At 45.4% G+C, this 11155-nt stretch overlaps 1 non-coding gene and 1 pseudogene across 1 annotated transcript; both read right to left on the bottom strand.

The window, feature by feature from the left end:
• Nucleotides 1-518: 518 nt before the first annotated feature.
• On the bottom strand, nucleotides 519-9914 carry LOC116802820 (annotated as a pseudogene).
• A 394-nt stretch (nucleotides 9915-10308) lies between these two features.
• On the bottom strand, nucleotides 10309-10487 carry LOC116802822. Its single transcript, XR_004363161.1, has one exon. It is a non-coding gene; the product is annotated as a 5.8S ribosomal RNA (ribosomal RNA).
• Between the last annotated feature and the right edge of the window lie 668 nt (nucleotides 10488-11155).

The raw sequence follows: 11155 nt of genomic DNA, 5'->3' as shown, positions 1-11155 counted from the left end.
AAATATCATATGCGTCACTAATTGATGCGAGGTGTTTGGCAACTTGATTCAATTCTTTAAAGTCTTTATATCAAAAATTATATGATAAGGACATATATATGCGTCATAAATTGATGACGAGGTGTTTTATATGATAGGGACAACTTGACCAATATGCTCCACTATAATATAATTATATGATAGGACAATATCATATGCGTCACTAAATTGTGACGAGGTGTTGGCACTTGATACAATTCTTAAAGTCTTTATATCAAAAATTATATGATAGGGACAATAATCATATGCGTCACTAAATTGATGACGAGGTGTTTGGCAACTTGACACATTCATTAAAGTCTTTATATTAATTATATGATAGGGACAATATCATATGCGTCACTAAATTGATGACGAGGTGTTTGGCAACTTGACACAATCCATTAAAGTCTTATATTAATTATATGATAGGGACAATATCATATGCGTCACTAAATTGATGACGAGGTGTTTGGCTACAGGAAAAAATCATTTATTTATCGAATCATCAAGCAAAGGATAAGCTTCAGTGGATCGCAGTATGGCAGCTGCTCAACCACTTACAACACCTTGCCTGTTACAAAAGTCGTTTACAATTGATTCTAGGCTTTGTCATTGTATTAAATAATGCTTTTATATGTAACTAGCGCGGCATCAGGTGATCGAAGATCCTCCTAATTTACTATGTTACAAATTACATTGGCATCACATCCATTGTCGTTTATAAAATAAATTATAAACTTTAAATGGTTTAGAAGCCATACAATGCAAATTGCCCTTATTATCATTGCAGTCCAGCACGGATACGACCTTAGAGGCGTTCAGGCATAATCCAACGGACGTAGCGTCATACCACTGTTCGCTCGAACAAGTATTGTGCCATTGGTCCGTACCTGCGGTTCCTCTCGTACTACGCAGGAATGCTGTCGCAACAACGTTTTGTCATTAGTAGGGTAAAACTAACCTGTCTCACGACGGTCTAAACCCAGCTCACGTTCCCTTGCATGGGTGAACAATCCAACGCTTGGTGAATTTTGCTTCACAATGATAGGAAGAGCCGACATCGAAGGATCAAAAAGCGACGTCGCTATGAACGCTTGGCCGCCACAAGCCAGTTATCCCTATGGTAACTTTTCTGACACCTCTTGTTAAAAACTCTTTAAACCAAAAGGATCGATAGGCCGAGCTTTTGCTGTCCCTGTGTGTACTGAACACCGAGATCAAGTCAGCATTTGCCCTTTTGCTCTATGTGTGGTTTCTGTCCGCACTGAGCTGGCCTTGGGACACCTCCGTTATTATTTGAGAGATGTACCGCCCCAGTCAAACTCCCTACCTGGCAATGTCCTTGAATTGGATCATACCTGAGTAATTGGAGTTATACCAAATTTTCAAATCAAAAATACATAAATGCATCGTTTTATTAAAGAATTTGTTTGCGATTATATAACAAACTCGTGATACTTTGATCAAGAAGCTTGCATCAAAACCCAATACCATAAGATATAATAAATATATCCGTATAATGGCTAGGAATGATACACGTTCCATTTAATCAAGTAAGTAAGGAAACAATAAGAGTAGTGGTATTTCATTGACGATACCAAACCGAGGTCTAATATCTCCCACTTATTCTACACCTCTTATGTCTCCTTACACTGCCAGATTAGAGTCAAGCTCAAAAGGGTCTTCTTTCCCCGCTAATTATTCCAAGCCCGTTCCCTTGGCTGTGGTTTCGCTAGATAGTAGATAGGGACAGTGACTTTCGGACCTCTCCGAACTTGTTTTACGTGGCGTGTTCCACACTGAAGGGATTACAACCACGACACCCTGAACACCCACAAGTGGTGCATGTATCAACATGGTGCATGAGTCTGGATACGCCAGACAAACGTCCCGGACTGGAAGCTATAGCTATGTACATAGCGACCACCCCGGTAGCAATTCGAGTACTTGCTTGCCGGGCAAGCACTCCCCCTTGCTGAGGAGCGAGATCTACCTAAAATCTCTACTGATCTCTGGGTCACAGCACCCGAGTTTTGCGCAACTAGCACCGTAACTCAAACGTCGAACACGAAGGCTCTACCCGCGATATGGGTATCAACCACAGCCACCACGATACTCCCACCAGGGGGCCTACCTCAATGTGCTGTCTTGGAGCAGCACAACCCGTGGTACCGAAAGAGAGGCTCGGTGGGCCTCCTCCTTTTGCTCCGACAAGCATGGTTAGAGGAACCAGTCGCTATATTAGTCGCCTCTTACGACAAGCAATAGCGGGCTGTGGAAGTATTCTCGCCCGCTAACCACACGGCGAAGTTTTGGGCTAAATACCCCTCCTCCTACGGAACACCTCGTCCGCAAACGCTGCCAGCCGTTGAATCCTCTGCTGATCTTCCAGGATTCTATTGAAGGTCCAGTTTTCGCCAAGGCGCTGCACTCCAAGTCCATCGAGGTTTCGCAAATCTGCATATAGAGGACAAGCGCACAATATGTGCATCCAGTCCTCATATGGATCACCACAAGCGCAAGCAGTGGTATCGCTGAGGGCTCTCCCTTGCAAAAATGCGTTAAACGACCCGTGACCTGTCAGCAGGAAAGACGTCCTCATCGAGAATCCAAAGCTTGGATCTCGATAGGCGAGAGTGACGTATGGGATGAACTTGTGCGTCACCCGTCCTGGTTCGCTGTCGTCATCCCATCTGTTTTGCCAATTCTGCAGCAAGCACTCCTCTAGGCGAGTCTTCCTCTGCTTCCAGCTTAGACACGTAGTGTCCTCGCCGTATAGCCAGTCGTTCTCCTCCAGCGGGTATCCACGCTTCAGCTTGTACTTGACCGCTAAAAACTTAGCAGCCAAGTCAAGCGGGGGAGCTCCGCCAAGTACCTGCAGTGCCACTGTGGACACTGTTCGGCATACCGAAAGGCATCCAAGCAGGATTAGCCTCTGGCAGGAGGCTAGTCGTCTCCGGCGGCTACCTGTTCGGCGGTGTCATACCATACCGGGGCACCAAACAGCACACAAGGTGCCATGAGTCCGTCATATATGGTCCGCCTGGCTCGAGGACTGAAGCCCCAGTCGGCTCGAAGCACACGCGCCAATGCTCCAACGACTCCGGTCATCCGCTGGCGAAGCGAAGCTATGTGCGTGAGGAATTTCATTCCTTCACTGACCGTGATGCCAAGGTACCGACAGCTACGCACATACGGAAGGTTCGCTCCAGCAAACCTCACCGTAGGCGCACGTCTCAAGGCACCTTTCAGCAGCATTATTACCGTCTTGCTGGTCGAGACGGTAACGCCAACTTCCGCTCCCCACGCTTCTACGATGGACATCAGCTCTGCACCTTTTTCCTCTAGCTCAGCTCGGGAATTTCCCTCGACGAGAAGCAGCAAGTCATCCGCGTATGCACTCAGCTGGCAATACGGCTGGAGACGCTGAAGCAGTACATCCATCAGTATGTCCCAGATAAATGGGCCACTGATTGACCCCTGCGGGCAGCCTCTAGTTACCGGTACATCCACAGTACCGGAACTGCTTCGGATCACTGCTCTTCGGCCGGAGAAAAAGCTCTGCCACAAGCCCATCTCCCGGCATCCCAAGTCGGCTAGTCGGCGGAGTGCAGCACTCCATTCGACGTTGTCGAATGCTCCTTTGAAGTCCACGAATGTGCCGAGCACGTATTGCGCCGGGCTGGCACAAACACTGCTCTTCACGTGCCTCCAAGCATCCTCCACACATCGTCCTTGGCGAAATCCAAATTGCCATCTGCAGCCTTCCGGAAGAACTTCTCTCACACGATTCACCATGATGGCCTCGAGCACCTTACCAAAGACTGGTAGCAAGCATATTCCTCTATATGAGGAGGGCTCACATTTGTCCTTATCTGGCCCTTTGAGCAGCGAGACAACTCGTGGGCACTTCCACTCAGCGGGAAAGTATCCTAATCGGATGCATCGGGAAAACAACGATGCAAGGTGCTCGGGTATGGCGCGCCAGACTGCCTTGCAGATAGTGCCATTAATGCCGTCCAAGCCGGGAGAGCGCCTGCTCTTCAACCGGGCAACACATGCATCAACCTCGAATACTTCGAGGGCCGGTGGGACTTCCTCCGCGATGGCAGTCGGTGCTTCGGACTCCGCAACTGGGAAGAAATTGCGGAGGAGCACTCGTGCACAGTCACCCCAATCGGTGATCATCTCGCCATTCACGCGGAGGCACCCAATCTCCGTGCACTTCCTGCGGCCTCGGCAAATCTTATAGACGCGCCCCCATGGGTCGTCGGCATGATCTCCCACGAAGCGTTTCCACTCATCCATTTTCGCCCTCCAAATGAGCTTCTTGTAGTTGGCTGAGGCCCGCCTCAGGTCGACCAATACACGCTCTATTGCGGCATCATCATCATGACGCCTTCCATTTTGAAGTAGGCGACGAAGTCTCCGGACTTCGCGCCTTGCATCACAGAGGTCGGCAGTCCACCAACGTGCTCTCCTGCTGGGCAATCGGATGGACTTTCTTCCCAGCGCAATATCACATACATTATGTACTATACTGCGCAGGGTCGAAACTTGCTGGTCCAACGGCGACTCTGAGAAGTTTTCCGGAAGTTCGGCTGCTCTACTCACCATTTCCTCCTTGAACAATCGCCAACGTGCATTGGAGAAGTTCCAGGACGGCACAGGAGCTATGCTCTCAACTGCGCGCGCGGTAGTTGGTTCGGCCACAACAGTAATGATGTTGTGGTCACTCAATTCCCACTCGTCCACTCTCCACTCATATGTGGCCCACATAGATGCTGCCTCATTGACGATTGTCACGTCGATATCGCTTGTAGCTCTGTAATTATCGAACGTGTACACCTCTGTTGACTGGTTTAGGGCGGCGACTCTTGCCTCCAGCATCCACTCTGACAGCAGCTCACCCCGTCTGTAGTTAGCTTGCCCCTCGGCATGACGAGAGAGTTTGCTAAGCCACATGGGGGACACTGCATTCGCGTCGAGGCCCAGGATTGCGGGGGTTCTGCTGGCCTGCAGCAGGACCGCATCCATGTACCGGATGTACGGTTCCAGAGGTGCATCATACTGGCAGTATGCGGCGCAAAGGAAGATTGAGCCAAAACTCCCTTTCACGACCAGACATACGCCATAATCTGTGGTGAGGGTCTCCACTGGCATACAGATGGCTTCCTGGTGATCCACTAGGATGGCTGCCTTCCCTCGCCGATCGATGAAAATTCTCATTCCTTCAGGCAGCACATCCATTCCGTCCCCGTCGAGATACGGCTCCTGCACCAGCGCGAACATAGACTCCGATCTCCTGAGTCGGACTCCGAGCTCGATGGTCGCAGCTCGGCCTCGGCCACAGTTCGCTTGGATGAAGCTAAACATTAGTGTCTAGCTTGCACCCTCGCCAGCAACGCCCCGTATATCGGGCAAACGCTCGAGAGCATGTAATGCCCCGAGGGTTGCCCTCTGTGGCGGCAGTTCCGGCAGTCCACCGGGTTTTGGCACTTTGCCGCAGTGTGGCCTTGTTGCCCGCACTGGCGACAGACACTATCCTTCTGCCGGCATTCGCTGACCTTGTGGTCGAAACCCACACATCTGTGGCAGGCGTATGTGCGGACCTGTGACCGGCATCGGAATGAGAACCACTTGATGTAGACACGACCTACATCAAGCTTCGCCATCGCCCGGTCGTCAACCTCCAGCGTCACATTTACTGTGGCGCCGTCAGCTACCGACCACGCCTTGGTCACCAGGTGCACTGACTTCTTAAACTGGGCCAGATTCATTTCGCTGTCGAAGTTGTTTTCGTGGAGCTCCTTCATAAACTCCTCAGGGCCGATAGCTGTGTCGACGTCATATACGACGACCTTCGGCTTCTCGGCCGCATTCCGTGCCACATTTAGGCCAACCTCGGCGAATCTTTTTGAAGCGACCACCTTCTGCAGCTCTCCCACCGAAGGAGTGCGAATGATCGCACCACCACCTCGACGGAGCTCACGGACCTCGTGTACTCTGACTCCGAGAGAGGGTGCAACCATCGTTCGCACCTTTTCCGCTATGTCTTTCCCCGATAGCGCAGGGTCGTCGCACTTCACCACCGCTGACCACGTCTCGCGGACCTTGGTAGTCCGCGGGGCAGCGATGGGTGCAACCTGCTGCATCTGGGGAGCATTGGCGGCCGTATTTTTCAACAGATTCAACGACGGCGGCGGCGGTGGCGGCATAGCAAGCCGCGTCTCCAGCTCTCCGCACCGGAGCATTAGCGCCAACACCAGCTCATCGTAGCGGCTGATAGCATATGAGAGCTCTTCCGTGTCCACTTCTCCTAGTCTGCGGAAGCTGCTTCTCACCATGCGCTGTGTGGCCGACAGCTCTGCCATCATGGCTGCTTGCCCAGCACGGGCGGCAGCGGTGGCGGCAGTGGCAGTGGTGGCAACAATTTTAGCAGCAGTGAAAACGGCGGAGGCAGCAGTGTGGTCGGCAGCAGGGGCAGCAGTAGGATCAGCAGCGGTGGCAGCAGCGTGGGGGGGGCAGCATCAATGGCAGCGTTCTCCGTAGCCGCCCGGGCGTCCTCCAGCGACGAAAACGGCTCCTCCAGTACCCCAACGGGTTCTGGCACTCCATTCGATGCCAGGGCAACCAATTTCGCCTGCGTTGGCGCCGAGCTCTTAGATGCCAGATGGCTTCTGCGCCTGCCTCGTCTGGACTTCATCGAGGCACTACTTCCGCTCAAGGCACTCGCGCTGCTGTCGCTCTCCATCGGCATAAATACGATGGTGGCTCCACCTACCGTCGACGCCAGCAACCGTATGCTCGTTTACTCGCTGACAAAAGGTAGTTGCTCTGGAACTCGAGCTCCACCTATCGGTAGAGTCTGGTAGCACTAAAACTCTCCCTAGACACAAACCTTAGCAGTGACTCCCACCAATAAGCTTTGTGACAGCTGATCAAAAAGCTTACTCGAAAAACTTACTCGTAAGTTCGCCTTCAGCACGTGCTAAGTGGAAAATTCCCAACAATTAATTGTTAATTACTTCCAAACCGCTTGTTTATAACACACGAAAATTAGCACACGACTTTCGCGGAGCACTAATTCACCGATTTTATTACTTTCCAAACACGGAAAACCAAGTTCTTCGCAATCTGTACACGAGCGCAACGAAAACACGTCCGTCGTTAATCCATTAGATAGGACAGTAGGAATTCGTTAATCCATTCATGCGCGTCACTAATTAGATGACGAGGCATTTGGCTACCTTAAGAGAGTCATAGTTACTCCCGCCGTTGACCCGCGCTTACTTGAATTTCTTCACTTTGACATTCAGAGCACTGGGCAGAAATCACATTGTGTCAACACCCGCTAGGGCCATCACAATGCTTTGTTTTAATTAGACAGTCGGATTCCCCAAGTCCGTGCCAGTTCTGAATTGATTGTTAATTGATAATCGTTATAATTGATAAGAACTAATTGGTTTAACCCAAATAGTATTCTTAAAAATTTTAGCAAGAAAGTTCCACAATTGGCTACGTAACTAAACTATCCGGGGAACAAGTAACTAACATAAATGCTAGAAACTCTATTTACCCAGAACGAGCACATAAACCATGTTATTGTTTCCCAATCAAGCCCGACTATCTCAATCTTCAGAGCCAATCCTTATCCCGAAGTTACGGATCTAATTTGCCGACTTCCCTTACCTACATTATTCTATCGACTAGAGACTCTTCACCTTGGAGACCAGCTGCGGATATTGGTACGGCCTGTTGAGAAGTTTGCGTGTCCCCACCATAAATTTTCAAGGTCCGAGGAGAAAATATCGACACAACAGTATATGTCATGCTCTTCTAGCCCATCTACCATATCTCTCTGCGAAAGACTTCCATGGTAGTACGGCTATAAAACAGAAAAGAAAACTCTTCCGATATCTCTCGACGGCTTCTTTATGGTCGTTCCTGTTGCCAGGATGAGCACGAGGCCCATATTTAATAACAAACGGATACTCAACAGGTTACGGAATTGGAACCGTATTCCCTTTCGTTCAAAATTATTCAAGTGTATTATATTCGCTTTGTTTATATAGTTAGGCATTTTTGTTTTACTTGAAAATTTTCGGCTTTCGCCTTGAACTTAGGACCGACTAACTCGTGATCAACCACTGTTCACACGAAACCCTTCTCCACTTCAGTCCTCCAAGGTCTCATTCGATTATTTGCTACTACCACCAAGATCTGTACCAATGGCAGCTCCATGCAGGCTTACGCCAAACACTTCTACGCATACCATTGTACCTTCCTACTCACTAAAGTTTCAAAATTTATATCACAAGTAATATAAATCATCTACTTTAGCGGTAATGTATAGGTATACAACTTAAGCGCCATCCATTTTAAGGGCTAGTTGCTTCGGCAGGTGAGTTGTTACACACTCCTTAGCGGATTTCGACTTCCATGATCACCGTCCTGCTGTTTTAAGCAACCAACGCCTTTCATGGTATCTGCATGAGTTGTTAATTTGGGCACCGTAACATTACGTTTGGTTCATCCCACAGCGCCAGTTCTGCTTACCAAAAGTGGCCCACTGGGCACATTATATCATAACCTTGAACTTCATATCAAGAAAGTTAAGGTTCTTACCCATTTAAAGTTTGAGAATAGGTTAAGATCGTTTCGACCCTAAGGCCTCTAATCATTCGCTTTACCAGATAAGATTATTTTATATAATATTAAAATGCACCAGCTATCCTGAGGGAAACTTCGGAAGGAACCAGCTACTAGATGGTTCGATTGGTCTTTCGCCCCTATACTCAATTCTGACAATCGATTTGCACGTCAGAACTGTTTCGGTCTTCCATCAGGGTTTCCCCTGACTTCAACCTGATCAAGTATAGTTCACCATCTTTCGGGTCACAGCATATATGCTCAAGGTACGTTCCAGTTAGAGGCATAAATAATATAAATATACATTATACATAACTATATAGAACGCCCCGGGATTGTGTTAATTAGCTATAAATAGCTAAAAAACTAATCCCATTATTAGTCAAGTTAATTACGCTATTAGGTTTACATCCCAATAACTTGCACATATGTTAGACTCCTTGGTCCGTGTTTCAAGACGGGTCCCGAAGGTATCCTGAATCTTTCGCATTGTTAATCATACAAGAGCATATAATAAACACAAAAATCAATGATAATTATGCCATTATATAATTCCGAAAAATTAACGCTCTGTAATAATATAAATCTATCAGCACTTTATCAAATTAATAACATTTATTCTGTGTTAAAATGCAAGCAATTTAATTGGAATAAACTATAAGTTATATTTTATGATAAATTTGGGATATGCTAATAGATTACAATGTCCTTATATGGAAAAAATGCACATTATTCTTAATAATATTATTTAAATATTACAATTTTAATGATGAATTTTCCATAACGGATATTCAGGTTCATCGGGCTTAACCTCTAAGCAGTTTCACGTACTGTTTAACTCTCTATTCAGAGTTCTTTTCAACTTTCCCTCACGGTACTTGTTTACTATCGGTCTCATGGTTATATTTAGTTTTAGATGGAGTTTACCACCCACTTAGTGCTGCACTATCAAGCAACACGACTCTTTGGAAACATCATCTAGCAATCATTAACGTTATACGGGCCTGGCACCCTCTATGGGTAAATGGCCTCATTTAAGAAGGACTTAAATCATTAATTTCTCATACTAGAATATTGACGCTCCATACACTGCATCTCACATTTGCCATATAGACAAAGTGACTTAGTGCTGAACTGTTTTCTTTTCGCTCGCCGCTACTAAGAAAATCCTTGTTAGTTTCTTTTCCTCCCCTAATTAATATGCTTAAATTCAGGGGGTAGTCCCATATGAGTTGAGGTTGTATATATAACTATATTTTGCCATAAATTCTTTATATATAAATGATAAAACAATCAATTAAATTCGTTATAAATAGTTCCAATAGTTCTTGTAAGCAAAGTCATTTTTATCCATTTAACGAACCAACGAAGAATAATAACAAAACCAAGATTTTTCTTTTTCCGAATCATTAATAAGAGACAATTCTAGATGAAAAATATTTCAATTTTTTATGCTAGACATTTCTCAGTATTATTTGATTGAAAAAGAAAATATTTCTCTTCGTTTTTCACATTCAAATGTGAGATAATGTTTTTCATTTCTTTTTTAATATTATGAATAAAATCATTATTTAATCCAATAATATACCATATGCTTATAAAAAATTTATAAACAACTTAATTAGCATAGTCTTACAACCCTCAACCATATGTAGTCCAAGCAGCACTATAAAATTAATTAAAGTACATAACAGCATGGACTGCGATATGCGTTCAAAATGTCGATGTTCATGTGTCCTGCAGTTCACACGATGACGCACAGTTTGCTGCGTTCTTCATCGACCCATGAGCCGAGTGATCCACCGCTTAGAGTTTTATAATTCAATTTTATATAATGTCAATATTGTTTTTATTGAAAGAAATTAAAAATACACCATTTTACTGGCATATATCAATTCCTTCAATAAATTTATTTTTATACCTAAAATAAATGTTGCGAAATGTCTTAGTTTCATATAAGCATTATGTATCATAATAATCTGGTTATGGTTTGCTATTTTGGGTGACACATACTGCAAAATTTATATAAAACATTAACCTGATGGATGACAGGTACAAACATTGTATATTTTAGGTTGTTGCATTAGCCAACGTATGCTCATAACATAGATGAACAATACATATTCGCAACGCGTGTATATTATGGTCCATATACACACACACTTATTTTGATTACCACACATTCAAAATTATTTTTATTTTAATTCGACTTCTACTTTCGAATTTAGTTTAGTTTCTTCGATTTCCATTTTCGAGAATTTGTTTTTATAGGAAACGCCGTTGTTGTAGTAAGTACTGCCACAAATACGCACAGCAACATTAATAATGTTAAAGTCTTTTTATGAGGTTGCCAAGCCCCACATATAAAATAAAAGCCATCTTCATTTTATTTTGACTTTAACTTTTGATTCCGTGGAATCATTTTGTAATATTTTTATTTTGGTAAATTGTATTTATTTGTATTATAACAAATATTTATTAA

This window comes from Drosophila sechellia, unplaced genomic scaffold, assembly GCF_004382195.2.
Source record: "Drosophila sechellia strain sech25 unplaced genomic scaffold, ASM438219v1 U_228, whole genome shotgun sequence".
Lineage (NCBI taxonomy): Eukaryota > Metazoa > Arthropoda > Insecta > Diptera > Drosophilidae > Drosophila > Drosophila sechellia.
This window is presented reverse-complemented; position numbering and strand designations above follow the sequence as displayed.